This window comes from Diabrotica virgifera, chromosome 10, assembly GCF_917563875.1.
Source record: "Diabrotica virgifera virgifera chromosome 10, PGI_DIABVI_V3a".
Taxonomy (NCBI): Eukaryota; Metazoa; Arthropoda; class Insecta; order Coleoptera; family Chrysomelidae; genus Diabrotica; species Diabrotica virgifera.
Window position 1 is genome coordinate 53683387 of NC_065452.1, and position 15755 is coordinate 53699141.

General features: G+C 33.7%; 1 long non-coding RNA gene across 2 annotated transcripts; it reads left to right on the forward strand.

Annotated features, from left to right (window-relative positions):
- Positions 1-269: 269 nt before the first annotated feature.
- LOC126878698 (uncharacterized) lies at positions 270-7651 on the forward strand. Of its 2 annotated transcripts, none has more exons than XR_007695737.1 (2): positions 270-648; positions 7298-7651. It is a non-coding gene; the product is annotated as an uncharacterized LOC126878698 (long non-coding RNA). The 2 variants fall into 2 exon arrangements; XR_007695736.1 differs by lacking the exon at positions 7298-7651 and adding an exon at positions 1225-2095.
- Positions 7652-15755: the final 8104 nt, after the last annotated feature.

Sequence of the window (15755 nt, forward strand, 5' to 3'; positions counted from 1 at the left end):
AAATAAAACAAGAGTAGGTCCAAAATATGGTCTCTTGTCACAATTAGGTCCGGCAAAAGAACCCTTCCAGATAATGTCCCTAGATACAATAGGAGGATTTGCTGGCAATCGTTCAACAAAAAAATACCTCCACTTACTTGTAGATCATTTTACCAGATATGCATTTGTAGTTACTTCCAGAAATCAGATGACAGGTGATTTTATTAAACTAATCTCTAAAATTCAAGATAAACACCCCATAAAAACATTATTAACAGATCAGTATGTGACGTTCCATCACTTATTTAATTAATTATTAATGGGAACACCTTATTTAATTATTGTCAAAAGTATTTTCTTAGAATATTAAAAACCAGTTCGTACAAAATTCCCTTGGTGACGTCATACTGGGTGTATGGTGGTCACATTGATATTTCTTGAGGTTGGTACTGAACACCGGCCGCTAGCTGTCACGAAGCCGGAACGGTGAAGAGGGAAGCATTGGTCTTGGGAGTGTCAATAAGAATGGCGGCGTGAGTTTTCTAATTATATAATTAAAATAAGTTATTTCCAGTTGCATAGTTCCATTATTGTTGTTGCAAGTTATAGAAAGTTGAGTGAATTAAAGTGACGGAATAATGAAACTGTAAGAAAAAGGATCTCACACCGGTATGTTTTTTATAATAGTTTTTTCAATATGGTGTCATAATTGTGGCAATTATAATATTATTCTCATTATGGATTGAATTTAAATTAAGTCATCGATTGGCTTTTATGTAGAATGTTGCAGTGTCTATCATGTATCCAGAAAAGATCTTTAATAACATTCTTAATATGGGGTTATGTTCATAAAAAAATTTCCAGTTATGAAAACCTATTGCCAATTATATCATTACTTCTTGAAACCTACTAAATTTTACTTCATAGACTTCATAATTCTTTTCCCATATCTAATATGTTCATATATTTTCACAGTACCTATTTCTTTATACCATACATGTACAACTTCTTTTGAAAAAAACCTATTATTGTAAGTTTTCTTGTCTATTCGAATCAAGGCCATAGTTGTTAAAAGTCTGATCACAACCTATGGTTAAAATGTCAAGGTAGATAGGTTTTTTTGGGTCAGTGAAAGGTCGGTTTTTTGTAGTTCTTTTCTAAAAACCTCTCCTCATTAACTTCTCTTTTTTACTTCTTTTTCTGACATGTTTTATTAGGAATAAACTGGGAATATTTTGTTTTTAGCCATTCGGGAGAAATCTATTATTACCGCTGGTAAACCCTCTCTAACACCGAGAGCAGACACTTCCAAGATTCAGTCAACCAGGGAACAAGTCTAAGGATACAGTCCCATTTGTTTTGGTTCATCATCCTGCACCCTCCGAGGGACAGGTTCATTAGCTATTGGGCAGTTGCACCACTTCGGTGTTAACTTCGTACCACGGATTTGGTACCACACACCAAGGATCAGTGTTGGAACGCGTGAAAAGGGGTTTGTTTTGGGGGACAATTATTCATACTAGTTAAAGACTTATACTGTTTTTTTTTGTAATATTCAGGACATTTAAGTTAGATACACATAAGTTCATAATTTAATTACACATAAATATTTTTTTCTTTCTCTACAAATTTAAGTACATTTTAGTTATAATAACCATGCCTAACAGTTAGTACTGTTCCCCCAAATTTATATAATTCTTGGTAGAAGTTTCGAGCTCGAAGATTCTCCCCATACATGTTCTTTCCCCTTGGTTCGTATTAATTTTAGACTTGTTTTCTCAGTTAATTTAAAAATAATATTAGTTCAATTCACCTAAATTTAAAATAATTCAACTTATTTCATAATTTTTCAATTTGTATTAGATTTTTGTAAATATTATTTAACGTTAACTATTAATTTTTTTTATATTATATTTGAATAAATCCCTAGTACCCATCCCCTCAGGAAGGTACTAGTTTTACTTGCGATTATTATTTAGAACCACTAGTCAGAAAAGGATCTTTTGTATCCAGTACTAAGTTGGTTCATTTAGGGACTTGTTACCCGTCAACACATTGAGAGTTGTAAAATATATATTATTTACATTAGGTATTTTCCTTATTCTATTATCAGGTAGTATTCAATTAGGGTGTACGTATTAAAATCGTACAAGTGTTATTTGGTGAAGGGTTCATACTAATCTAGGTGTAAGTTGTACTTTCTGTATTAGAGGTACCCTTATTCAGATTTTCTAACCTTATTAAGATTATTCTTAGATCACATTTGTGTGATAATTTTTTAATTGACTTTCACTAGTATCATTTTTTTGTCATGTTAGAGTCACAGACTAGTTACTTATCTTAACTCGGAGATTGTGAACATCTAGTAGTTAAATTTAATAAATATATATTTATTGTGCATATTTTTTTTTCTCATATTACTCCTCTATATTTGTACATTTAATATACTTTTATTACAAATTTAATATACTCTATAGCAGCGTAGAATACCTGGAAGAGAGTTAACCCAGTTATACTTCTTCTGGCGCCCAAAAATTTATTCTATTTTCATTATATTACTATATTTACTCTATCTATTTTGTGAACATTGTCTTAATATCTTTTTTCTAGCCATCATTGTCATTTCCTTTAATTTATTGTCCAGCCAGAAATAGCCGTGCAAATTGGCCGAATCCTTCCTTGAGTGTAAAGTGGCCATTCTCTTGAATATTGAGCTAGCTATTCAAGTTACATCTATCTATTCATAATTTTCATCTTCAGTCCTATATCAATTCTATACTCTTCGACTTGGCATCTTTCCATACAAGTACTACTGCAAAGTAGTATTTTAGACTTCAGCTTCTTCAACGCAGAAGCCACATTGTTGTTCCTTTGGCTACATTAAGTAGATCTTCTTATTCCTACTTCTGTTGGAGTTTATCACTCTCTGTGCATTCACTCCAACAGAAAATCTCCTTCTTTCTGGTTACATTGGCGCCCAACGTGGGCGGATAGGGTATCAGAATATGATTGATAGGGTTACTCAAGACCCACAAAAATATCCTGATTTTAAGGTAGAGAATAATGTTCTGTACAAACACACCTTTAGTCCGATAGAGTCCTTATCCAACATGTCGGAGTGGAAAATAGTTGTGCCTACGCCAAATAGGGAAAATATTCTGCATATGTTTCATGATGAAGTTACAGCTGGTCATTTTGGGTTTTATAAGACATATCACCGCATTGCTGAATTATATTATTGGCCTGGCATGCGGAAGTCTATTAAAAGGCACATTTCTAAATGCATGGTTTGTGCTACTTGTAAACCAAGTAACCTACCACAAGCTGGACTTATGGGTTCCTTCAGAAACATCAATTTTCCTTGGCAGATGATCTCAGTGGATCTCATTGGACCGTACCCTCGGAGCTACAAGGGTAATACCTATTGCCTGGTAGTTGTGGATTATTTCACTAAATTTCCTTTGGTTTGTCCTCTTCGTCAGGCCACAACTCCAGCAATTTTAAAATATTTGGAGGAATAAGTCTTTCTGGTGTATGGTGTTCCCCAAATTGTGTCGTGTGACAATGGTCCTCAGTTTGTATCAAAGGCCTTTAAAGATCTTTTAGCTAAATATAAGGTTCAAAAGACCTTTTACAATGCTGCCTACCATCCACAAGCAAATCATACTGAGAGAGTAAATCGCAGTATTGTCACAGCTCTAAGGTCCTATACCTACCCGGATCACCGAGCTTGGGATCAATATATCCATTCCATAGCTCAGGCCATAAGGACTTCTGTCCATGAAGTGACCCAGTGCTCCCCAGCATATCTGAATTTTGGTAGGAATGTTGCGTTATCAGGTGATTATTTTGGATTAATTTCAGACAATTCCGAAAACCTTCCTCAAATATCTGAGAAACTTCATCGCTTAGATGATCTCCAGACGTTACCTCATATTTTCTCAGACATTAGGAAGAAGTTAAAATCTTCTTACCTAAGGAACCAGCAGCACTATAATTTGAGGAAACGAGATCTGCGATTCTTTGTTGGTGATCGAGTCTTAAAGCGCAATTTTGTCAAATCCAGTAAGGGTGATGCCATTTCTGCAAAGTTGTGCCAGAAATATGTTCCGTGTACTGTATTAAGGGTAGTATCTCCTTTGATTTATGAATTAAAGGACAATTCGACTAATAAGCGAATTGGTCAATTTCATGTAAAGGATTTACTGCCTGACAATACCATGGACGATGCTGATTCAACTTCATCGGAAGAAGATTAGCTTAACAGGGTTGTTGAGCTAATCCCTTCCTGTGGTTGCCTTTAGCCCGTTTTAATTATGGATTAGAATTAGGTTTAATTTTTTAATCACTCGATAGTGCAAGTCCATAGTTCAATTTTCATCCTTCGGCATGGTTTAATGACTTCTCACTTCTTAAGTACTAGGTACCGAAGAATTATTCTGTAATACCGCTTATACGAGTTTATCATTTTTTTTGTATTATGAATTGCAGTTTAATCATTAGGGATCAATACTCTTCAGTATTAATCCAGGCAGTAGTATTACCAAGTTTGATAACCTCCACTTGTATTTTCGGTTTGCTTACTCAACCTCTTACAATAAAAGAGCTGTTGATTATTATATATTTAGATATTTGGATATGTAGGCTCATATTAGTACTCTCGCTGAATATAGATGGAACTATGTTACACTACCATATCTTAGATTATGTGTTATATGTTGGATATTTGATTACCTACTTATTATTTTTTTTATATATTATTTTTATATAATGTTATTGGATTTGCCATATTGGAAAGATGTGGTTTTTAATTTGTTATTGGGTTACGCTATTACATTTGTCACGGATATGTTAGATACTTTACAATAATTCAGGTCTTTATTTTCTCCACAGTATAATTTTGGAATGAGTTTGGAATTTTGGTTTATAGATGAGTGCTTGAGTCTTTCATATTTCTTCTTATGAACTAGTCTGTTAATGCTCAAAGTTGGTGAATACGTGGGTTCGAAATTCAGCAACTGATCACTGCTATCCGATTTCGTAATCCATGTCTTTCATGATTGAGTTTGCGGATGTTTATGCATGATAATATTTCCGGTCGGGAAATGGTGCGCAACATTTCCTAGCCGTTCTTGTGTAATTAGTCCAAATATTCCAGACACATTTTCACACGATAATAGGGAAGTTTAGTTTGCTTATTTTATGTCTCTTATTTCATAGTATATTGATGCTTTGACTATCCATATACGTAGAGTCGTAATGTTAGTGATTAACCCATCGGGACAAATTATTGATTTTCTTTTTAGTAGATTCCCCTTCTTTCCTTAGGCATTAGTTGTTGCTTAGATTCAGGAATATCTCCTGGATAATCCTATGTATGTTCAAATGAATATACAGTCTTATAAAAAAAATTGGGAGTTTGTTCCCGTCATATTTTGTAGTTGCCATAGAGTCATAGAACTTATAAGTTCATCCTTTATTTCTATTATTTAGTTCAGATAGGCTCACATTACCGGATGAGGGTAGATGTAGAGCTAATTTAGTTTATTTACTTAGTATTAGTGAGAATTGGTCCATAAACCTTCCTGATCGTTCTTCTTTGGATATGCTTTTGTGAATCTGGTGTCCTTTGATAGTCCGATTTTGGATGAAGTGTCCGATTCTTCACTTATTTATTTATATGATTTAGTATTGATGTGAATTGGTCCATAAATCTTCCTGGTCGTTCTTCATTGGATATGATTTTGCGAATCTGGTGTCCATTGATAGTCTGACTTTGGATTGAGTGTCCGATTCCCCATTTATTTTGGTTAATGTGTTTTGGATTCCTTTGGTATGTTTACTATTTGTATTATTCGGTATTGGTAAGAATTGTTCCATAAATCTTCCTGATTGTTCTTCTCTGGATATGCCATTACGAATCTGGTGTCCATTGTTGGTCCAATTTTGGATTGAGTGTTCGATTCTTCACTAATTTTCTTGATTTATTTGGTAACTTTAGTATATTTACTTGCGTTATTGTACGATTTGGCTCACACCTTTGCCTGGTTGTTCGTCCTTGGATATACCCATTATAAATCTGATGTCCATGGATAGTCCAACTTTGGATTTGCTGCCAATTCGACACTTATTTGTCATTATAAATTTAGTCTCATATTTAGTTTGTGTGTCTTTTACGGCAAAACCTCAGTCGCTTTTAATAGGACTTCGGGTGATCTTCTGCAATTCAGGTTATTTGCTGCAGTGCTTTCCCTTGATCCTTAGTTGTGGTTATTTGTAATCTTGCGAATCAACGATAAATAATACACTACTACTACTTTAGTTTAATATTTAGAGCATAAAAAAAAATTTGGATTAAATTTTTTTTTCTTCCAGTAGGAGGGGAATGTGACGTTCCATCACTTATTTAATTAATTATTAATGGGAACACCTTATTTAATTATTGTCAAAAGTATTTTCTTAGAATATTAAAAACCAGTTCGTACAAAATTCCCTTGGTGACGTCATACTGGGTGTATGGTGGTCACATTGATATTTCTTGAGGTTGGTACTGAACACCGGCCGCTAGCTGTCACGAAGCCGGAACGGTGAAGAGGGAAGCATTGGTCTTGGGAGTGTCAATAAGAATGGCGGCGTGAGTTTTCTAATTATATAATTAAAATAAGTTATTTCCAGTTGCATAGTTCCATTATTGTTGTTGCAAGTTATAGAAAGTTGAGTGAATTAAAGTGACGGAATAATGAAACTGTAAGAAAAAGGATCTCACACCGGTATGTTTTTTATAATAGTTTTTTCAATATGGTGTCATAATTGTGGCAATTATAATATTATTCTCATTATGGATTGAATTTAAATTAAGTCATCGATTGGCTTTTATGTAGAATGTTGCAGTGTCTATCATGTATCCAGAAAAGATCTTTAATAACATTCTTAATATGGGGTTATGTTCATAAAAAAATTTCCAGTTATGAAAACCTATTGCCAATTATATCATTACTTCTTGAAACCTACTAAATTTTACTTCATAGACTTCATAATTCTTTTCCCATATCTAATATGTTCATATATTTTCACAGTACCTATTTCTTTATACCATACATGTACAACTTCTTTTGAAAAAAACCTATTATTGTAAGTTTTCTTGTCTATTCGAATCAAGGCCATAGTTGTTAAAAGTCTGATCAAAACCTATGGTTAAAATGTCAAGGTAGATAGGTTTTTTTGGGTCAGTGAAAGTCATTGGGTCATTAACTTCTCTTTTTTACTTCTTTTTCTGACATGTTTTATTAGGAATAAACTGGGAATATTTTGTTTTTAGCCATTCGGGAGAAATCTATTATTACCGCTGGTAAACCCTCTCTAACACCGAGAGCAGACACTTCCAAGATTCAGTCAACCAGGGAACAAGTCTAAGGATACAGTCCCATTTGTTTTGTTTTGGTTCATCATCCTGCACCCTCCGAGGGACAGGTTCATTAGCTATTGGGCAGTTGCACCACTTCGGTGTTAACTTCGTACCACGGATTTGGTACCACACACCAAGGATCAGTGTTGGAACGCGTGAAAAAGGGTTTGTTTTGGGGGACAATTATTCATACTAGTTAAAGACTTATACTGTTTTTTTTTGTAATATTCAGGACATTTAAGTTAGATACACATAAGTTCATAATTTAATTACACATAAATATTTTTTTCTTTCTCTACAAATTTAAGTACATTTTAGTTATAATAACCATGCCTAACAGTTAGTACTGTTCCCCCAAATTTATATAATTCTTGGTAGAAGTTTCGAGCTCGAAGATTCTCCCCATACATGTTCGTTCCCCTTGGTTCGTATTAATTTTAGACTTGTTTTCTCAGTTAATTTAAAAATAATATTAGTTCAATTCACCTAAATTTAAAATAATTCAACTTATTTCATAATTTTTCAATTTGTATTAGATTTTTGTAAATATTATTTAACGTTAACTATTAATTTTTTTTATATTATATTTGAATAAATCCCTAGTACCCATCCCCTCAGGAAGGTACTAGTTTTACTTGCGATTATTATTTAGAACCACTAGTCAGAAAAGGATCTTTTGTATCCAGTACTAAGTTGGTTCATTTAGGGACTTGTTACCCGTCAACACATTGAGAGTTGTAAAATATATATTATTTACATTAGGTATTTTCCTTATTCTATTATCAGGTAGTATTCAATTAGGGTGTACGTATTAAAATCGTACAAGTGTTATTTGGTGAAGGGTTCATACTAATCTAGGTGTAAGTTGTACTTTCTGTATTAAGGATCGTTTAAACACAGCGATAAATCAAACAACTTATCAAGGTCAATCGAGTTGTTGCAACTTATCATTGTGTGTAAACGGTGCATCGCACAACTTATCAAAGTTGGAGTTGGGTTGAAGGTGGTATCGCATTGAATCGCAGCGTCTTAACAGCGTTTCAACTTGTCATCACAACTAGTTGCTGTGACTTGTCGTTGTGTTTAAACGACGCTTTAGAGGTACCCTTATTCAGATTTTCTAACCTTATTAAGATTATTCTTAGATCACATTTGTGTGATAATTTTTTAATTGACTTTCACTAGTATCATTTTTTTGTCATGTTAGAGTCACAGACTAGTTACTTATCTTAACTCGGAGATTGTGAACATCTAGTAGTTAAATTTAATAAATATATATTTATTGTGCATATTTTTTTTTCTCATATTACTCCTCTATATTTGTACATTTAATATACTTTTATTACAAATTTAATATACTCTATAGCAGCGTAGAATACCTGGAAGAGAGTTAACCCAGTTATACTTCTTCTGGCGCCCAAAAATTTATTCTATTTTCATTATATTACTATATTTACTCTATCTATTTTGTGAACATTGTCTTAATATCTTTTTTCTAGCCATCATTGTCATTTCCTTTAATTTATTGTCCAGCCAGAAATAGCCGTGCAAATTGGCCGAATCCTTCCTTGAGTGTAAAGTGGCCATTCTCTTGAATATTGAGCTAGCTATTCAAGTTACATCTATCTATTCATAATTTTCATCTTCAGTCCTATATCAATTCTATACTCTTCGACTTGGCATCTTTCCATACAAGTACTACTGCAAAGTAGTATTTTAGACTTCAGCTTCTTCAACGCAGAAGCCACATTGTTGTTCCTTTGGCTACATTAAGTAGATCTTCTTATTCCTACTTCTGTTGGAGTTTATCACTCTCTGTGCATTCACTCCAACAGAAAATCTCCTTCTTTCTGGTTACATTGGCGCCCAACGTGGGCGGATAGGGTATCAGAATATGATTGATAGGGTTACTCAAGACCCACAAAAATATCCTGATTTTAAGGTAGAGAATAATGTTCTGTACAAACACACCTTTAGTCCGATAGAGTCCTTATCCAACATGTCGGAGTGGAAAATAGTTGTGCCTACGCCAAATAGGGAAAATATTCTGCATATGTTTCATGATGAAGTTACAGCTGGTCATTTTGGGTTTTATAAGACATATCACCGCATTGCTGAATTATATTATTGGCCTGGCATGCGGAAGTCTATTAAAAGGCACATTTCTAAATGCATGGTTTGTGCTACTTGTAAACCAAGTAACCTACCACAAGCTGGACTTATGGGTTCCTTCAGAAACATCAATTTTCCTTGGCAGATGATCTCAGTGGATCTCATTGGACCGTACCCTCGGAGCTACAAGGGTAATACCTATTGCCTGGTAGTTGTGGATTATTTCACTAAATTTCCTTTGGTTTGTCCTCTTCGTCAGGCCACAACTCCAGCAATTTTAAAATATTTGGAGGAACAAGTCTTTCTGGTGTATGGTGTTCCCCAAATTGTGTCGTGTGACAATGGTCCTCAGTTTGTATCAAAGGCCTTTAAAGATCTTTTAGCTAAATATAAGGTTCAAAAGACCTTTTACAATGCTGCCTACCATCCACAAGCAAATCATACTGAGAGAGTAAATCGCAGTATTGTCACAGCTCTAAGGTCCTATATCTACCCGGATCACCGAGCTTGGGATCAATATATCCATTCCATAGCTCAGGCCATAAGGACTTCTGTCCATGAAGTGACCCAGTGCTCCCCAGCATATCTGAATTTTGGTAGGAATGTTGCGTTATCAGGTGATTATTTTGGATTAATTTCAGACAATTCCGAAAACCTTCCTCAAATATCTGAGAAACTTCATCGCTTAGATGATCTCCAGACGTTACCTCATATTTTCTCAGACATTAGGAAGAAGTTAAAATCTTCTTACCTAAGGAACCAGCAGCACTATAATTTGAGGAAACGAGATCTGCGATTCTTTGTTGGTGATCGAGTCTTAAAGCGCAATTTTGTCAAATCCAGTAAGGGTGATGCCATTTCTGCAAAGTTGTGCCAGAAATATGTTCCGTGTACTGTATTAAGGGTAGTATCTCCTTTGATTTATGAATTAAAGGACAATTCGACTAATAAGCGAATTGGTCAATTTCATGTAAAGGATTTACTGCCTGACAATACCATGGACGATGCTGATTCAACTTCATCGGAAGAAGATTAGCTTAACAGGGTTGTTGAGCTAATCCCTTCCTGTGGTTGCCTTTAGCCCGTTTTAATTATGGATTAGAATTAGGTTTAATTTTTTAATCACTCGATAGTGCAAGTCCATAGTTCAATTTTCATCCTTCGGCATGGTTTAATGACTTCTCACTTCTTAAGTACTAGGTACCGAAGAATTATTCTGTAATACCGCTTATACGAGTTTATCATTTTTTTTGTATTATGAATTGCAGTTTAATCATTAGGGATCAATACTCTTCAGTATTAATCCAGGCAGTAGTATTACCAAGTTTGATAACCTCCACTTGTATTTTCGGTTTGCTTACTCAACCTCTTACAATAAAAGAGCTGTTGATTATTATATATTTAGATATTTGGATATGTAGGCTCATATTAGTACTCTCGCTGAATATAGATGGAACTATGTTACACTACCATATCTTAGATTATGTGTTATATGTTGGATATTTGATTACCTACTTATTATTTTTTTTATATATTATTTTTATATAATGTTATTGGATTTGCCATATTGGAAAGATGTGGTTTTTAATTTGTTATTGGGTTACGCTATTACATTTGTCACGGATATGTTAGATACTTTACAATAATTCAGGTCTTTATTTTCTCCACAGTATAATTTTGGAATGAGTTTGGAATTTTGGTTTATAGATGAGTGCTTGAGTCTTTCATATTTCTTCTTATGAACTAGTCTGTTAATGCTCAAAGTTGGTGAATACGTGGGTTCGAAATTCAGCAACTGATCACTGCTATCCGATTTCGTAATCCATGTCTTTCATGATTGAGTTTGCGGATGTTTATGCATGATAATATTTCCGGTCGGGAAATGGTGCGCAACATTTCCTAGCCGTTCTTGTGTAATTAGTCCAAATATTCCAGACACATTTTCACACGATAATAGGGAAGTTTAGTTTGCTTATTTTATGTCTCTTATTTCATAGTATATTGATGCTTTGACTATCCATATACGTAGAGTCGTAATGTTAGTGATTAACCCATCGGGACAAATTATTGATTTTCTTTTTAGTAGATTCCCCTTCTTTCCTTAGGCATTAGTTGTTGCTTAGATTCAGGAATATCTCCTGGATAATCCTATGTATGTTCAAATGAATATACAGTCTTATAAAAAAAATTGGGAGTTTGTTCCCGTCATATTTTGTAGTTGCCATAGAGTCATAGAACTTATAAGTTCATCCTTTATTTCTATTATTTAGTTCAGATAGGCTCACATTACCGGATGAGGGTAGATGTAGAGCTAATTTAGTTTATTTACTTAGTATTAGTGAGAATTGGTCCATAAACCTTCCTGATCGTTCTTCTTTGGATATGCTTTTGTGAATCTGGTGTCCTTTGATAGTCCGATTTTGGATGAAGTGTCCGATTCTTCACTTATTTATTTATATGATTTAGTATTGATGTGAATTGGTCCATAAATCTTCCTGGTCGTTCTTCATTGGATATGATTTTGCGAATCTGGTGTCCATTGATAGTCTGACTTTGGATTGAGTGTCCGATTCCCCATTTATTTTGGTTAATGTGTTTTGGATTCCTTTGGTATGTTTACTATTTGTATTATTCGGTATTGGTAAGAATTGTTCCATAAATCTTCCTGATTGTTCTTCTCTGGATATGCCATTACGAATCTGGTGTCCATTGTTGGTCCAATTTTGGATTGAGTGTTCGATTCTTCACTAATTTTCTTGATTTATTTGGTAACTTTAGTATATTTACTTGCGTTATTGTACGATTTGGCTCACACCTTTGCCTGGTTGTTCGTCCTTGGATATACCCATTATAAATCTGATGTCCATGGATAGTCCAACTTTGGATTTGCTGCCAATTCGACACTTATTTGTCATTATAAATTTAGTCTCATATTTAGTTTGTGTGTCTTTTACGGCAAAACCTCAGTCGCTTTTAATAGGACTTCGGGTGATCTTCTGCAATTCAGGTTATTTGCTGCAGTGCTTTCCCTTGATCCTTAGTTGTGGTTATTTGTAATCTTGCGAATCAACGATAAATAATACACTACTACTACTTTAGTTTAATATTTAGAGCATAAAAAAAAATTTGGATTAAATTTTTTTTTCTTCCAGTAGGAGGGGAATGTGACGTTCCATCACTTATTTAATTAATTATTAATGGGAACACCTTATTTAATTATTGTCAAAAGTATTTTCTTAGAATATTAAAAACCAGTTCGTACAAAATTCCCTTGGTGACGTCATACTGGGTGTATGGTGGTCACATTGATATTTCTTGAGGTTGGTACTGAACACCGGCCGCTAGCTGTCACGAAGCCGGAACGGTGAAGAGGGAAGCATTGGTCTTGGGAGTGTCAATAAGAATGGCGGCGTGAGTTTTCTAATTATATAATTAAAATAAGTTATTTCCAGTTGCATAGTTCCATTATTGTTGTTGCAAGTTATAGAAAGTTGAGTGAATTAAAGTGACGGAATAATGAAACTGTAAGAAAAAGGATCTCACACCGGTATGTTTTTTATAATAGTTTTTTCAATATGGTGTCATAATTGTGGCAATTATAATATTATTCTCATTATGGATTGAATTTAAATTAAGTCATCGATTGGCTTTTATGTAGAATGTTGCAGTGTCTATCATGTATCCAGAAAAGATCTTTAATAACATTCTTAATATGGGGTTATGTTCATAAAAAAATTTCCAGTTATGAAAACCTATTGCCAATTATATCATTACTTCTTGAAACCTACTAAATTTTACTTCATAGACTTCATAATTCTTTTCCCATATCTAATATGTTCATATATTTTCACAGTACCTATTTCTTTATACCATACATGTACAACTTCTTTTGAAAAAAACCTATTATTGTAAGTTTTCTTGTCTATTCGAATCAAGGCCATAGTTGTTAAAAGTCTGATCAAAACCTATGGTTAAAATGTCAAGGTAGATAGGTTTTTTTGGGTCAGTGAAAGTCATTGGGTCATTAACTTCTCTTTTTTACTTCTTTTTCTGACATGTTTTATTAGGAATAAACTGGGAATATTTTGTTTTTAGCCATTCGGGAGAAATCTATTATTACCGCTGGTAAACCCTCTCTAACACCGAGAGCAGACACTTCCAAGATTCAGTCAACCAGGGAACAAGTCTAAGGATACAGTCCCATTTGTTTTGTTTTGGTTCATCATCCTGCACCCTCCGAGGGACAGGTTCATTAGCTATTGGGCAGTTGCACCACTTCGGTGTTAACTTCGTACCACGGATTTGGTACCACACACCAAGGATCAGTGTTGGAACGCGTGAAAAAGGGTTTGTTTTGGGGGACAATTATTCATACTAGTTAAAGACTTATACTGTTTTTTTTTGTAATATTCAGGACATTTAAGTTAGATACACATAAGTTCATAATTTAATTACACATAAATATTTTTTTCTTTCTCTACAAATTTAAGTACATTTTAGTTATAATAACCATGCCTAACAGTTAGTACTGTTCCCCCAAATTTATATAATTCTTGGTAGAAGTTTCGAGCTCGAAGATTCTCCCCATACATGTTCTTTCCCCTTGGTTCGTATTAATTTTAGACTTGTTTTCTCAGTTAATTTAAAAATAATATTAGTTCAATTCACCTAAATTTAAAATAATTCAACTTATTTCATAATTTTTCAATTTGTATTAGATTTTTGTAAATATTATTTAACGTTAACTATTAATTTTTTTTATATTATATTTGAATAAATCCCTAGTACCCATCCCCTCAGGAAGGTACTAGTTTTACTTGCGATTATTATTTAGAACCACTAGTCAGAAAAGGATCTTTTGTATCCAGTACTAAGTTGGTTCATTTAGGGACTTGTTACCCGTCAACACATTGAGAGTTGTAAAATATATATTATTTACATTAGGTATTTTCCTTATTCTATTATCAGGTAGTATTCAATTAGGGTGTACGTATTAAAATCGTACAAGTGTTATTTGGTGAAGGGTTCATACTAATCTAGGTGTAAGTTGTACTTTCTGTATTAAGGATCGTTTAAACACAGCGATAAATCAAACAACTTATCAAGGTCAATCGAGTTGTTGCAACTTATCATTGTGTGTAAACGGTGCATCGCACAACTTATCAAAGTTGGAGTTGGGTTGAAGGTGGTATCGCATTGAATCGCAGCGTCTTAACAGCGTTTCAACTTGTCATCACAACTAGTTGCTGTGACTTGTCGTTGTGTTTAAACGACGCTTTAGAGGTACCCTTATTCAGATTTTCTAACCTTATTAAGATTATTCTTAGATCACATTTGTGTGATAATTTTTTAATTGACTTTCACTAGTATCATTTTTTTGTCATGTTAGAGTCACAGACTAGTTACTTATCTTAACTCGGAGATTGTGAACATCTAGTAGTTAAATTTAATAAATATATATTTATTGTGCATATTTTTTTTTCTCATATTACTCCTCTATATTTGTACATTTAATATACTTTTATTACAAATTTAATATACTCTATAGCAGCGTAGAATACCTGGAAGAGAGTTAACCCAGTTATACTTCTTCTGGCGCCCAAAAATTTATTCTATTTTCATTATATTACTATATTTACTCTATCTATTTTGTGAACATTGTCTTAATATCTTTTTTCTAGCCATCATTGTCATTTCCTTTAATTTATTGTCCAGCCAGAAATAGCCGTGCAAATTGGCCGAATCCTTCCTTGAGTGTAAAGTGGCCATTCTCTTGAATATTGAGCTAGCTATTCAAGTTACATCTATCTATTCATAATTTTCATCTTCAGTCCTATATCAATTCTATACTCTTCGACTTGGCATCTTTCCATACAAGTACTACTGCAAAGTAGTATTTTAGACTTCAGCTTCTTCAACGCAGAAGCCACATTGTTGTTCCTTTGGCTACATTAAGTAGATCTTCTTATTCCTACTTCTGTTGGAGTTTATCACTCTCTGTGCATTCACTCCAACAGAAAATCTCCTTCTTTCTGGTTACAAGTATCCGGGAATTAATTCCAAAATATTTAGAAATAATATGAAACAATTAAATATTCAACTGGTTTTTACAGCAGTAGACTGCCCATTTTCGAATGGTTTAAATGAAAGACTTAATCAAACATTAGTTAATAGGATAAGATGTAAACTAAATGAAACTAGAAGTAGAGCATGGACAAAAATAGCTGAAGAATGTATAGATGAATATAATAGAACAGAT